The sequence below is a fragment of the Papaver somniferum genome, chromosome 7 (genome assembly GCF_003573695.1).
Source record: "Papaver somniferum cultivar HN1 chromosome 7, ASM357369v1, whole genome shotgun sequence".
Taxonomy (NCBI): domain Eukaryota; kingdom Viridiplantae; phylum Streptophyta; class Magnoliopsida; order Ranunculales; family Papaveraceae; genus Papaver; species Papaver somniferum.
Genome location: NC_039364.1, coordinates 190,665,047 through 190,677,454, shown reverse-complemented (window position 1 = coordinate 190,677,454; position 12,408 = coordinate 190,665,047).

Below are 12,408 nucleotides of genomic sequence, written 5' to 3'. Positions count from 1 at the left end.
TTGTTGTTCTCTCGGGAATGACATTTTATGGGGGAGAGTTCTTTTCAACTTGCACTTAATTGCCAAATCTTTGTAGGGAGTGCGGCTGTGGAATATTATAGGGGTTATCTTGTATCTTTACAAACTCCTTGATGAATGCATTTAGCTTCGGATTTATGATTGCATCCAAATAAGATGATATACTTTTGCTTTCTTTTGGTCAAGAAATGTCTCTTTCGGAAATTTCATTAGGATCCCGTTTTTGTACCTTTGCCAATTTTATTGACAAAAAGGGGGAGAATTAATATGTAGTTCACACTACAAATACATATGGTTTTCGGATCATTATGTAAGGGGGAGTGGTTTCCATGTGAGATGGAGTATTGACTAAGGGGGAGTGATACATATCACCATAGTATTGTTGTTGAAGTTGTGATACAATTGGACTTTGACGCTGTGTAATGATATTATGACACTGTATAACAATGATTGAAAACTATTGTTTTCAACAACGATGATACTAAACTTACAACCTTTGGGATCATTGGAGTACTTGGAAGTGACAAAGATTTCGAGTAATGTTGAAGATTAGGCATGTGGAATAGGAGCTACAAAAGTTAATTTATTTATTTTTTGTATTCCATATGTATTAATAGTTTGGTCACTAAAATTGACAAAGGGGGAGATTGTTAGAGCATTGCTCGGTCGAACTCGCATGCATTGCTATCTCAAGCATGTTTGTCAATGTTAGTGATCAAAACTATAAGTCTTGATTTGTAGCCTATATAGCTAAAGGTATCGGACTAGGATAGAAAGTGTAGTTGAGCTCAAGACTCCATGGAAATCATCATACAAGACGAAGGACTACTCAAGGAACTAGTAGATCTTCATCGACTAAAAGGTATGTGGAGACTTGAACGTATCTGTCACTCAAAAGTCTATCTACTCTATCTCCTATTATTGAGACAAAAGTCATTTTGATATATATACTTTCATTATACACATTTGCTATTTCAAGTCGAGTGTAACTCGCCTATCTATTTCTCGAAATATGTGTTGGTAAGCTTTCGCTTTAGCCAAATTCATCTTTACCTAATGAAGAATGTCATGTTATGTTTCAATCACTTTGAAAATTGCTCTGACGAAAAATGGTCTGTGAATAACGGCTATATAACGTCCTCTGAGAATGTTTCAATAATTGAAATGAGAGTTTAGATTACATAACCATTGGTAGGATATAAGCATTGTTGTGGAAACACATATATGTATAAGTCCTTATTCCTTGAACCAAAGTTTGCGAACTTTGTTAATCAAGAGAAACGGAATGTGGCGTGTGCTAAGTCCACGAACTCAGTCCGCGAACTGGCGGAAGTTCTCGACCCGAGAATTTCTGCTGGAGTTTGTGAACTCCTTCCGTGAGCTTAAGTCCGCGAACCCAGTCCGCGAACTTGAGCAGGTTATATCTAAAATCTATTGTTCTTGAACTCATGTTTATATAAACTAAGGAATGCTTTTGCAAACCGTGGCTATAAAGTTCATGAACCGATTCGAGTGAATCAAATCGTTTTTGCTTCGATTGTGTCTTGCGTAGTTACATAAGATCTAAGCAATTGAACAACTCTCTAACTAGTTCATTTGAGTCATTTGAACTAGTTATGGTGAAGAAGAATATGGTGGATATGAAAGTAATCATATGGCTAACCATTTGGTTAACTATTGTTGAACCAACAAATGTTAATGTTTCGGAACGACTATATAAATCCAAAATTGGACATTTCATTTGTATGTAACAATCTAAGTTTTCGATCCAACGGTTGAGAAATATTAGCTTGAATCTAATCAGGTTTTCATCTAACGGTGAATATTTAATGCTTTGTTACCAAGCTAACATTGATTGCAAACCCTGATTTGAAAGACTATATAAACGAGAACTCTAGCAACTGGGAAACCTAATCCCCACACCTTATGTGTGATACTAGTTGCATAGATAGAGTCGATTCTCCTTTAACCTTTGGTTTCTTCTTTTAAAACCAGGTTAACGAATTAAAGACTTCATTGGGATTGTGAAGCCAGACAGATGCTACTTTTCTTGTAGTTGTGTGATCTGATGTAGCATCTTCTATCATTACGAGTACAATTGTAATAATTGGCTCGAGATTTATATCTCCGATAGGCAAGATAGAAAAGTAATCACAAACACTTCGTCTCATCATTTGTGATTCCACGATATCTTTTTTCGCTGCGTCGATTAGGATTATTGCGAAGTGATTGATAATACTAGGTTGTTCTTCGGGAATATAAGTCTGGTTTATCAATTGGTTCATGTTCACCTTGATTTATCAAAAGATGGAACAAAACTCGTAGGTATATTCGTAGGAGACATATTTATCTATTACCGTAGACTTTTCTATGTGATACAAATTTGTTTATTAAAGTCTTCGACTTTGGGTCGTAGCAACTCTTAGTTGTGGGTGAGATCAGCTAAGGGAATCAAGTACGTAGCATCCTGTTGGGATCAGAGACGTAGGAGCATAACTGTACCTTGGATCAGTGTGAGATTGATTGGGGTTCAACTACAGTCCAGACCGAAGTTAGTTTGGAGTAGGCTACTGTCTGTAGCGACTTAATACAGTGTGTGCTCAATTTGGACTAGGTCCCGGGGTTTTTCTGCATTTTTGGTTTCCTCGTTAACAAAATTCTGGTGTTTGTGTTATTTCTTTTCCGCATTATATTTTGTTATATAATTGAAATATCACAGGTTGTGCGTTGTTCAATCAATTAGAATATCCGACCTTTTGGTTGTTGATTTAAATTGATTGACACTTGGATATTGGTGTTTGGTACCATCCAAGTTATCTCTCTAGTATTTGATAAAGACTCGCAGATTTCTATTTGCTTGAGTATATATCAAATCGAGAGATTGGGATATAAACTCTTTGATATACTTTCTATCTAGATTAAGTCTGACTGTCTAGTTGATTCTCTAGAAAGTATATTGGAGTTTGTCCATACAGATTGCTAAGCGAAATATTGGGTGTGGTTGTTGTACCCCCACTTTTTCAATCTCACACTGATCAAAGGTACAATTATGTTCCTACGTCTCTAATCACAGCAGAATGCTACATACTTGATTCCCTTAGCTAATCTGATCCACAACTAAGAGTTGTTACGACCCAAAGTCGAAGACTTTAATAAACAAATCTGTATCACACAGAAAAGTCTACGGTAATAGATAAATCTGTCTCCCACAGAAATACCTACGAGTTTTGTTCCGTCTTTTGATAAATCAAGGTGAACAGGAACCAATTGATAACCCGGACTTATATTCCCAAAGAACAACCTAGTATTATCAATCACCTCACAATAATCTTAATCGACGCAGCGAAAGAAGATATTGTGGAATCACAAACGATGAGACGAAGATGTTTGTGATTACTTTTATATCTTTCCTATCGGAGATACCAATCTCAAGCCAATCATTACGATTGTACTCAATACGATTGAAACAACATGATCAGATCACACAACTACAAGAAAGTAGTATCGGTCTGGCTTCACAATCCCAATGAAGTCTTCAAGTCGTTAACCTACAGGGTCTCGGTAGAAACCTAAGGTTAAAGGAGAATCAACTCTAGCTTATACAACTAGTATCACACAGGAGGTGTGGGGATTAGGTTTCCCAGTTGCTAGAGTTCTCCCTTATATAGTCTTTCAAATCAGGGTTTGCAATCAATGTTAGCTTAGTAACAAAGAATTCCATATTCATCGTTAGATGAAAACCTGATTAGATTCAAGCTAATATCTTTCAACCGTTGGATCGAAACTTAGCTTGTTACACACAAATGAAATGCATGTTTGTGTAACCGTACCCAAACTTGTACATCTAGTTGGTTCAACAGTAGTTAACCAAATGGTTAGCCATATGAGCACTTCCATATCAACCATGTTCTTCTTCACCATAACTAGTTCAAATGACTCAAATGAACTAGTTAGAGAGTTGTTCAATTGCTTAGATCTTATAGAAGTATACAAGACACAATCGAAACAAAAACGATTTGATTCACTCGAATCGATTCATGAACTTTATAGCCACGGTTTGCAAACTTGCATTCCTTAGTTAATATAAGTATAATTTCACGAATAATCGTTTTTAGAATATAACCAACCTAAGTACGCGGACCAGGTATGCGGACTTAAGTACCCGGAATGAGTTTGTAAATAGTTCACAAACTCCAGCAGATTTTCTCGGGAAGAGAACCTCTGACAGTACGCGGACTGGGTTCGTGGACTCTGTTCCAATTTCCTGAGCATCAAAGTACATAGAATTTGGTTCAAGGAATAAGGACTTATACATGTATGTGTTACCACACAATGCTTATATCCAACATTGGTTATATAATCTAAACTATCATTTCAATCGTTGAAACATTCTTAGATGATGTTATATAGTTGTTATTCACAAACTATTTTTCTTCAAAGCCATTTTCAAGTGATTGAAACATAACTTGACTTTCCTCACTAGGTAAATATGAACTTGGCCAAAACGAAAGCTTACCAACACATATTTCGAGAAATAGATAAGCGAGATAAACTCGGCTCGAAATAGCAAATGTGTATAATAAAAGTCTATATAACAAAACGACTTTTGTCTCAAGATAGGAGATAAAGTAGATAGACTTTTGGGTGATAGATAAGTTCAAGTCTCCACATACCTTTTAGTCGATGAAGTTCCACCAGTTCCTTGAGTAGTTCTTCATCTTATGTGATGATTGCCATGGAGTTCTTGAGCTCAACTACACTTTTTATCCTAGTCCGAGACTTAGCTATAGTAGACTAGAAATCAAGACTTATAGTTTTGATCACTAACATTGACAAACGTGCTTGAGATATCAACGCATGCGAGTTCGACCGAGCAGTGCTCTAACAATCTCCCCCTTTGTCAATTTTAGTGACAAAACTATCAATACATATGGAATACAAAAATAGATAAATAAACTTTTGTAGCTCTTCTTCCACATGCCTAATCTTCAACATTACTCGAAATCTTCGTCACTTCCAAGTACTCCAATGATTCCAAAGGTTGTAAGTTTAACATCATCGTTGTTGAAAATCCATAGCTATAACAATGAGAAAACAAGAATTCTCAATCATTGTTATACAATGTCATAGTATTATTATACAATATCAAAGTTCAATTGTATCACAACTTCGACAACAATACTATGATGATATGTATCACTCCCCCTTAGTCAATACTCCATCTCACATGGAAACCACTCTCCCTTACATAATGATCCGAAAATCGTATGTATTTGTAGTGTGAACTACACATTAATTCTCCCCCTTTTTGTCAATAAAATTCGCAAAGGTACGAAAACGAGATCCTTATAAAAAATTTCATAGAGACACTTCATGACCAAAAGAAAGCACATATCAACTTATTTAGATGCAATCATATAGCCGAAGCTAAATGCTTTCATCAAGGAGTTTATAAAGATACAAGATAACTCCTATAATATTCCACATCCGCTCTCCCCCACAAAGATTTGGCAATGAAGCACAAGTTAAATTAAGAACTTTCCCCCATAAAATGTCATTCCCGAAAGAACAACAAGAGAAACCTTAATTTCATAAGAAATTACAAATCACATACAAATATGAATTTGAATCCAGATATACTCAATTAAATTAACCACAAAAAACCCCATGATTAATTCAATCAGAATACACAACTAAATTACCACAAGAGTGTGATCAATTTAATTGGTCATGCTCAACATAAGTGAAAACGGAGCCTCACAGTAGATACATAAAATATGGATCAGGGAAGATCAATACTGCGGAATAGACAAGGATTCATTCTATTTTCCATCACTATTTGCACAATGACATACAATAGACATAATCCTCGTAAACAAAAGTTCATCCTATCTTCCATCAATATTTGCATAATGACATAATAGGCTTCAAACTTTTGTGATGTCAAAAGCTCATTCATTCTTTTATCAATACATGCATATCGAAATTCGAAAGACTTAACTTTTGACAAGGTATGGGACAATCATAGTTCACGGACGCAAACACACATATCCCATAACAAATTGTAATATATAAAACCATAAAGATTAATACTGCAAAAATCATCTTCCAAACAATTTTTTAGAATTTAAACAAATAAACCTAAAAACATGAAGATGAAAACGTTGGACATAGCTATGTGTAATCACAATAATGGCTATTCCAAACTCTAGTTATTCTTCTAAACGAAACAAAAAAGAAGATTTACTAGATAAAAAAAATCAACAAGATAATAAACAAAAACATACTCCTATGCCATCAAAATCGAACACGAAATGAATTCAAATAGACATTTCGGAATCCTCACGAGCTTTGAGGTCTTTGAGCTTGTGATTGACAGCATCTACTACTTCCTCAGAGAAGATATCCTTATTGAGAAGATGTTTAACATGTGTCTTTATGAGACCAAGGTCAGCAGTAACATTTTTCAACTCAGTTCTTAACACATCAAGACTCTTCAAAGTATCAACGAGCTGAAGTTTTGCTTCCTCAAAATATTTAAGAAAATCATGAACCACTTCAGCAGAAACGATATCCTCATTCTCAACATCCTGATGTGTATATGCATAGTAACATGAGGCATTAGGATGATCATATTATACTAGGGTTCTTTTCTTCCTTCCCTTAGACTCGAAACCAATACCTTTGTCAAGAAACCCTTTTGCAAAACCGCTAGAGTTAGAAGAAGACATTCTTGACTGACCACAAAAAAAAAAATCCCAGAGTATGCGTACGAGACTCAAGGGTTTTGGTATTTAAATGGTTTCTTAGGGACGGTAACTTTTAGGGTTTCTAAAAATTGATTCGTGGCAGTAACATGGGTACTCGTACGAACACAATCTTGACCCAACAAGAGATACGCAACCGGTCGTAAATTTACGACAAGACAGAGTTTCTGCCATGTGAAAAATATCTCAAGGTTTTTGGATCAATAAATGTTATATCTCAGTAGAGAAACATTATTGGAGCACAAAAGTAGCAAGCGACATGGTTGCAACTAAAAAAGACTTCTTCGAAAAAGAGAAGGCAGAAAAAAACGAAGAATCACATTAGACACAGTTAATACTTTAGGCAAAGTTGTCTGCAGTCAATAGTTGAGTCATAAACGATAAGAAGACAACCCAACTGAACAGAGAATAATTTTGACAAAAGTATACCCGATTATAAACACGACTTACCCAACAGGATTCTAGGAAAAAATATCTTTTGATGTGAAAAATTATCATAAAACTTACTGTCATCAAAATATGAGACATAGTTTGAGTTCTTACCAGAAGAATTTTGACTTGAGGAGGATGACAACCTGGGATTTTATAGCCTTTAATTATCTCCTTCAGGTTTTTTCTCATATCATCAATTTTTCTTCTCTCTCCTGGGATTTCGTTCACATCAAATATAATGTTATTTCCAAAGGAAACGACTTTATCTTTCCTTAGACGATTTTTGTTAAGACAACTGTTCAGCTTTTGAGCATTCGAGGAACTCATTGAACTGACTCTCCTGGTAGCAAACACAGGGTAAGTACTAAAACCAATTGGTTTAGACATGCGAATGTCAGTTACACCTTTGAGAATTAAGTCTAAGGTGTGTTGAAGTTGAACAATGGAATTGTTATTCAACCTAAAGTTTCTCTTTAGCTTAACAGGCCCTTTTGAATCACAAAAGAGACATACTTTCTGATCATGAGGATGATTAGAAGGTTTTGTCTTAACATTATCGTTTGAAGATTTCTTCCTTCCATTGGATGTGCAACATCCTTGATTGATGGAGATTTCAGGCACATCATTTTTAATAGGAAGGGATTCCGATTTTACTTCTAAACCTGGAGTTTTGGTTTCAATAGAAGTAGATGGTGTAGAGGACTTTTTGACACGACCTTGAATAGAAAGTTTATTCAAGCGATGTTCAATTTCCAAAACATCCTTTTCAAGACTTGCCTCAAGTAGGATATGTGAAGACTGATCTTCAGCGTTTTTGGAATTGCAGTCTCTTACTACACCAAGAACAACATTGACATGGTTTTTCAACCGATTAAATCTATCAGCTTGGATTCTAACAAGATTTAGAATCAATTCACTCTCTTCAGTTGTTTCCCGTTCATTAATAGAGATGAACTCTTTTTAAGGGTAATCGGGATAACACATGTCAGTGTCTGTCTGTCTCGTCAGAACATAAGGTTCGTCTATATTTGAGATCTACGAATCTTTCTATTTAATAGATGGAGTCGAGACAGAACTTTTATTTCTGGTGACGCGTTTATCAGATATAGTACTCTTTTCCATAGATTCAGATTGCCACAAACACATACTTCTCAGGTCTTTAAACGTGTTTGCCTGCTCTGATACCAATTGAAAATGCGGGGGTACAACAACCACACCCAATATTTCGATTATCAATCTGTATGGACTAACTCTAATATACTTTCAAGAGAATCAACTAGAATCAATCTTAATAAAGTATATCAAAGAGTTATACCTCTCTTTCTCGATTCAATACTTACTCAAGCAAATAGAAATCTGCTTGTTTAATTGAATACAAGAGAAATCACTTGAACGGTACCAAAGACCAATGTTTAAGTATCAATCAATTTCAATCAACAACCAAAGGTTGGATTTCTCAATTGATTGATTCAAACGCACAACCTGTGATGATTCAATTATAAAGATAAACAATATAATGCGGAAAAGAAATAACACAGACACCAGAAGTTTTGTTAACGAGGAAACCGCAAATGCAGAAAAACCCCGGGACCTAGTCCAGATTGAGCACGCACTGTATTAAACCGCTACAGACACTAGCCTACTACAAACTAACTTCGGTCTGGACTGTAGTTGAACCCCAATCAATCTCACATTGATCCAAGGTAAAGTTATGCTGCTACGTATCTGATCCCAGCAGGATGCTACGTACTTGATTCCCTTAGCTGATCTCACCCACAACTAAGAGTTGCTACGACCCAAAGTCGAATACTTTAATAAACAAATCTTTATCACACAGAAAAGTCTACGGTAATAGATAAATCTGTCTCCCACAGAAATACCTACGAGTTTTGATCCGTCTTTTGATAAATCAAGGTGAACAGGAACCAATTGATAACCCCGACTTATATTCCTGAAGAACAACCTAGTATTATCAAGCACCTCACAATAATCTTAATCGACGCGGCGAAAGAAGATATTGTGGAATCACAAACGCTGAGACGAAGATGTTTGTGATTACTTTTATATCTTGCCTATAGGAGATGTCAATCTCAATCCAATCGTTACGGTTGTACTCAATAAGATAGAAACAGCAAGATCAGATCACACAACTACAAGAAAGTAGTATCGGTCTGGCTTCACAATCCCAATGAAGTCCTCAAGTCGTTAACCTACATGGTCTCGCTAGAAACCTAAGGTTAAAGGAGAATCGACTCTATCTTATGCAACTAGTATCACACAGGAGGTGTGGGGATTAGGTTTCTCAGTTTCTAGAGTTCTCCCTTATATAGTCTTTCAAATCAGGGTTTGCAATCAATGTTAGCTTAGTAACAAAGCATTCAATATTCACCGTTAGATGAAAACCTGATTAGATTCAAGCTAATATCTTTCAACTGTTAGATCGAAAACTTAGCTTGTTATACACAAATGAAATGTACGTTTTAGGTTTGTGTAACCGTACCCAAACATGTACATTTGTTGGTTCAACAGTAGTTAACCAAATGGTTAGCCATATGAGCACTTTCATATCAACCATGTTCTTCTTCACCATAACTAGTTCAAATGACTCAAGTGAACTAGTTAGATAGTTGTTCAATTGCTTAGATCTTATAGAAGTTTACAAGACACAATCGAAGCAAAAACGATTTGATTCACTCCAATCGATTCATGAACTTTATACCCACGGTTTGCAACTTGCAATCCTTAGTTAATATAAGTATATGTTCACGAAAATCGTTTTTAAAATATAACCAACCTAAGTACGTGGACCAGGTATGCGGACTTAAGTACCCAGAATGAGTTTGTAAATAGTTCACACTAGTGGAAATCAGCAGTTTCGCGACCGACAAAGCAAGTCATTTAACTCGTATCTATGACTTGGTTTGTCGGTCGAAGAAAGGGTCGCTGTTTGAGTGGGGGTCGTTGAGAATCTTATATCAACGACCGATTATAACGGTAAAAACTTTATGACTGTCTTTAATCAGTAATAGATATAAATCTTAATATAAAAAAAATAGATTCAGATTGGTTTTCTGTCCTGACTGAATCTGACCAAAACTGAAATCAAACAGAAATGAAACTCAAATGACAATCAAATGAAAACCAAATTCAAATGAGAATTAAATGAAACTCAAATTAGAATTCAAATGAGAATCAAATGAAACTCAAATGAGAATCAAATGAAAACCAAATTCAAATCAAATAAAAATGAGAATCAAATTAAACTTGCACACAAATAATCATTCAATTTAACATCCATTGATTCATTGGTTTCAAATTACACAAAGGATTAGAATTTGTAGTTCTGACCAGTGTAATCTGTAGTTTTAGGATTCGCGATGAACTAAAAAACTATTGGTTAAACCGCAAAATTATAAACTCCGATGATGATGAAGAACTTATTCCTACTTCATAATGGTGTACCTGCACAGAAAAATCCATCAGCTGATTAATGTGGGGAGGTCACAATACTCAAGAAAATGCTTATAATACAATAACCATTGCCATGCACATGAGAGGATAGTGATCTATAAAGGTGGGTATCCTAACCAATATGATGTCAATCTCTTTACCTGCCTCTATCCAACATATACACAACGACACAAACGTAACTAGTTCATTAATTCATGACCTTGACATATCTCGAGCACAAGATACAGAATGGGTTATACATGGAATCCTAATGTAAGAACGGTAACATGTATTGCAGGTAAGATTGCAGAGAGTCCCCAAGATGAATAACCAAAAGAACTCAACAGTTTTGTTCTTTCTACTGATAAACCAGTTGCTATTAGCGCAGTGATTGAGAAAAGCATGAGGAAACAAAGAAACCTATTTGTTGAATCAATGGATTTAAATGGGAAAAACCTTATACTATCCCAACCAGAAGACAAAATAAAGCATGAGCTACAACAAAATTCATCCATGGAAACCACTGAATCATTATAGAACCGATACTAGAAACACAAGCAACAATCAGAGAAAAACTCAAGGAGGATAAAAAGTGCAAAGTTGTAAAGATTAGTTCAAATTCCTAATAGATCAGTTAAGCATATATTGTTAGCATGTTTGGTTTCATCTTCTAAATAAATACGACAGATGAATAAACTAATATATGAGAGAATACAAAACAAACATGTGCCATATTAAATGAAGATACAACTGTCATTATTGCAGCCTTAAATATGACATGAAAGATAGCAAAACAAAATGACATTGTATATGCAACCCTCAGGAGAACACATATTGTGGCGATCTAGTTCTGGAAGAAAGTCAACAATAATGAAATAAAACTTGGAGACAACTCATTTTGGATGGAATATTCAATACTTACTTTGTACCCCCATTGATCATAGATGTTGGATTATTTTACTTCTGACCTTCTTATTTGCTCTCTGCAAAAAAACAAAGAGGAAGCTAAGTATTGCAATAACATGCAGGCCCCGACAACAGACTAGTTGAATGAAGCGTTGTTACCTTTTCAAATTATGCATGAACAATTACAACTTAAGTAGTCCGATCACCAACTTTTCGATCTTGAAGCTCATCTAACTTTACAAGTACATGTAAGAAAAACAAAGAGGAAGCTAAGTATCACAACAACATACATGCCTGGACAGCAGACTAGTTGAGCGAAGCATTTTTACCTTGTCAAATTATGCATCACAATTACAACATAAGTACTCCAATCTCCAACTTCTCGATCTTGAAGCTCATCCAACTATAAAAATACATGTAGGTCAGTCAAATGAGAGAGTGCTAAGATAGAAAACAGAAACAAACCCAAAATCTAAAGAACCAAATGTATGCATCTTACCTTCGAACTTCAAACATCTTTAGTTCGTAGCACCATCATTGTCGTTGATACCATTGACAAGGATACCTACAAGTTTCAGCATGATATTGTTCAGTTATTTCTGCAAACAACTTCTGGATTTTCTCTAAAATATAGCAGTGTAGATGGGGGAAAACGATTTGCTGGTTTTTAAGGAATTGAGGAGACGACCGTATGGAGGAGACTCCTCGAACCGAGCGAAATGTTAAACCTCACACAGATGCACCGCTGCAAAGGGGGTGCTTTAGATTCGAGAGATCAATCTATAGTACTCCGGCCTAAATCAAGACAATGATCGTTCCAGAGTAAATTCGGTCA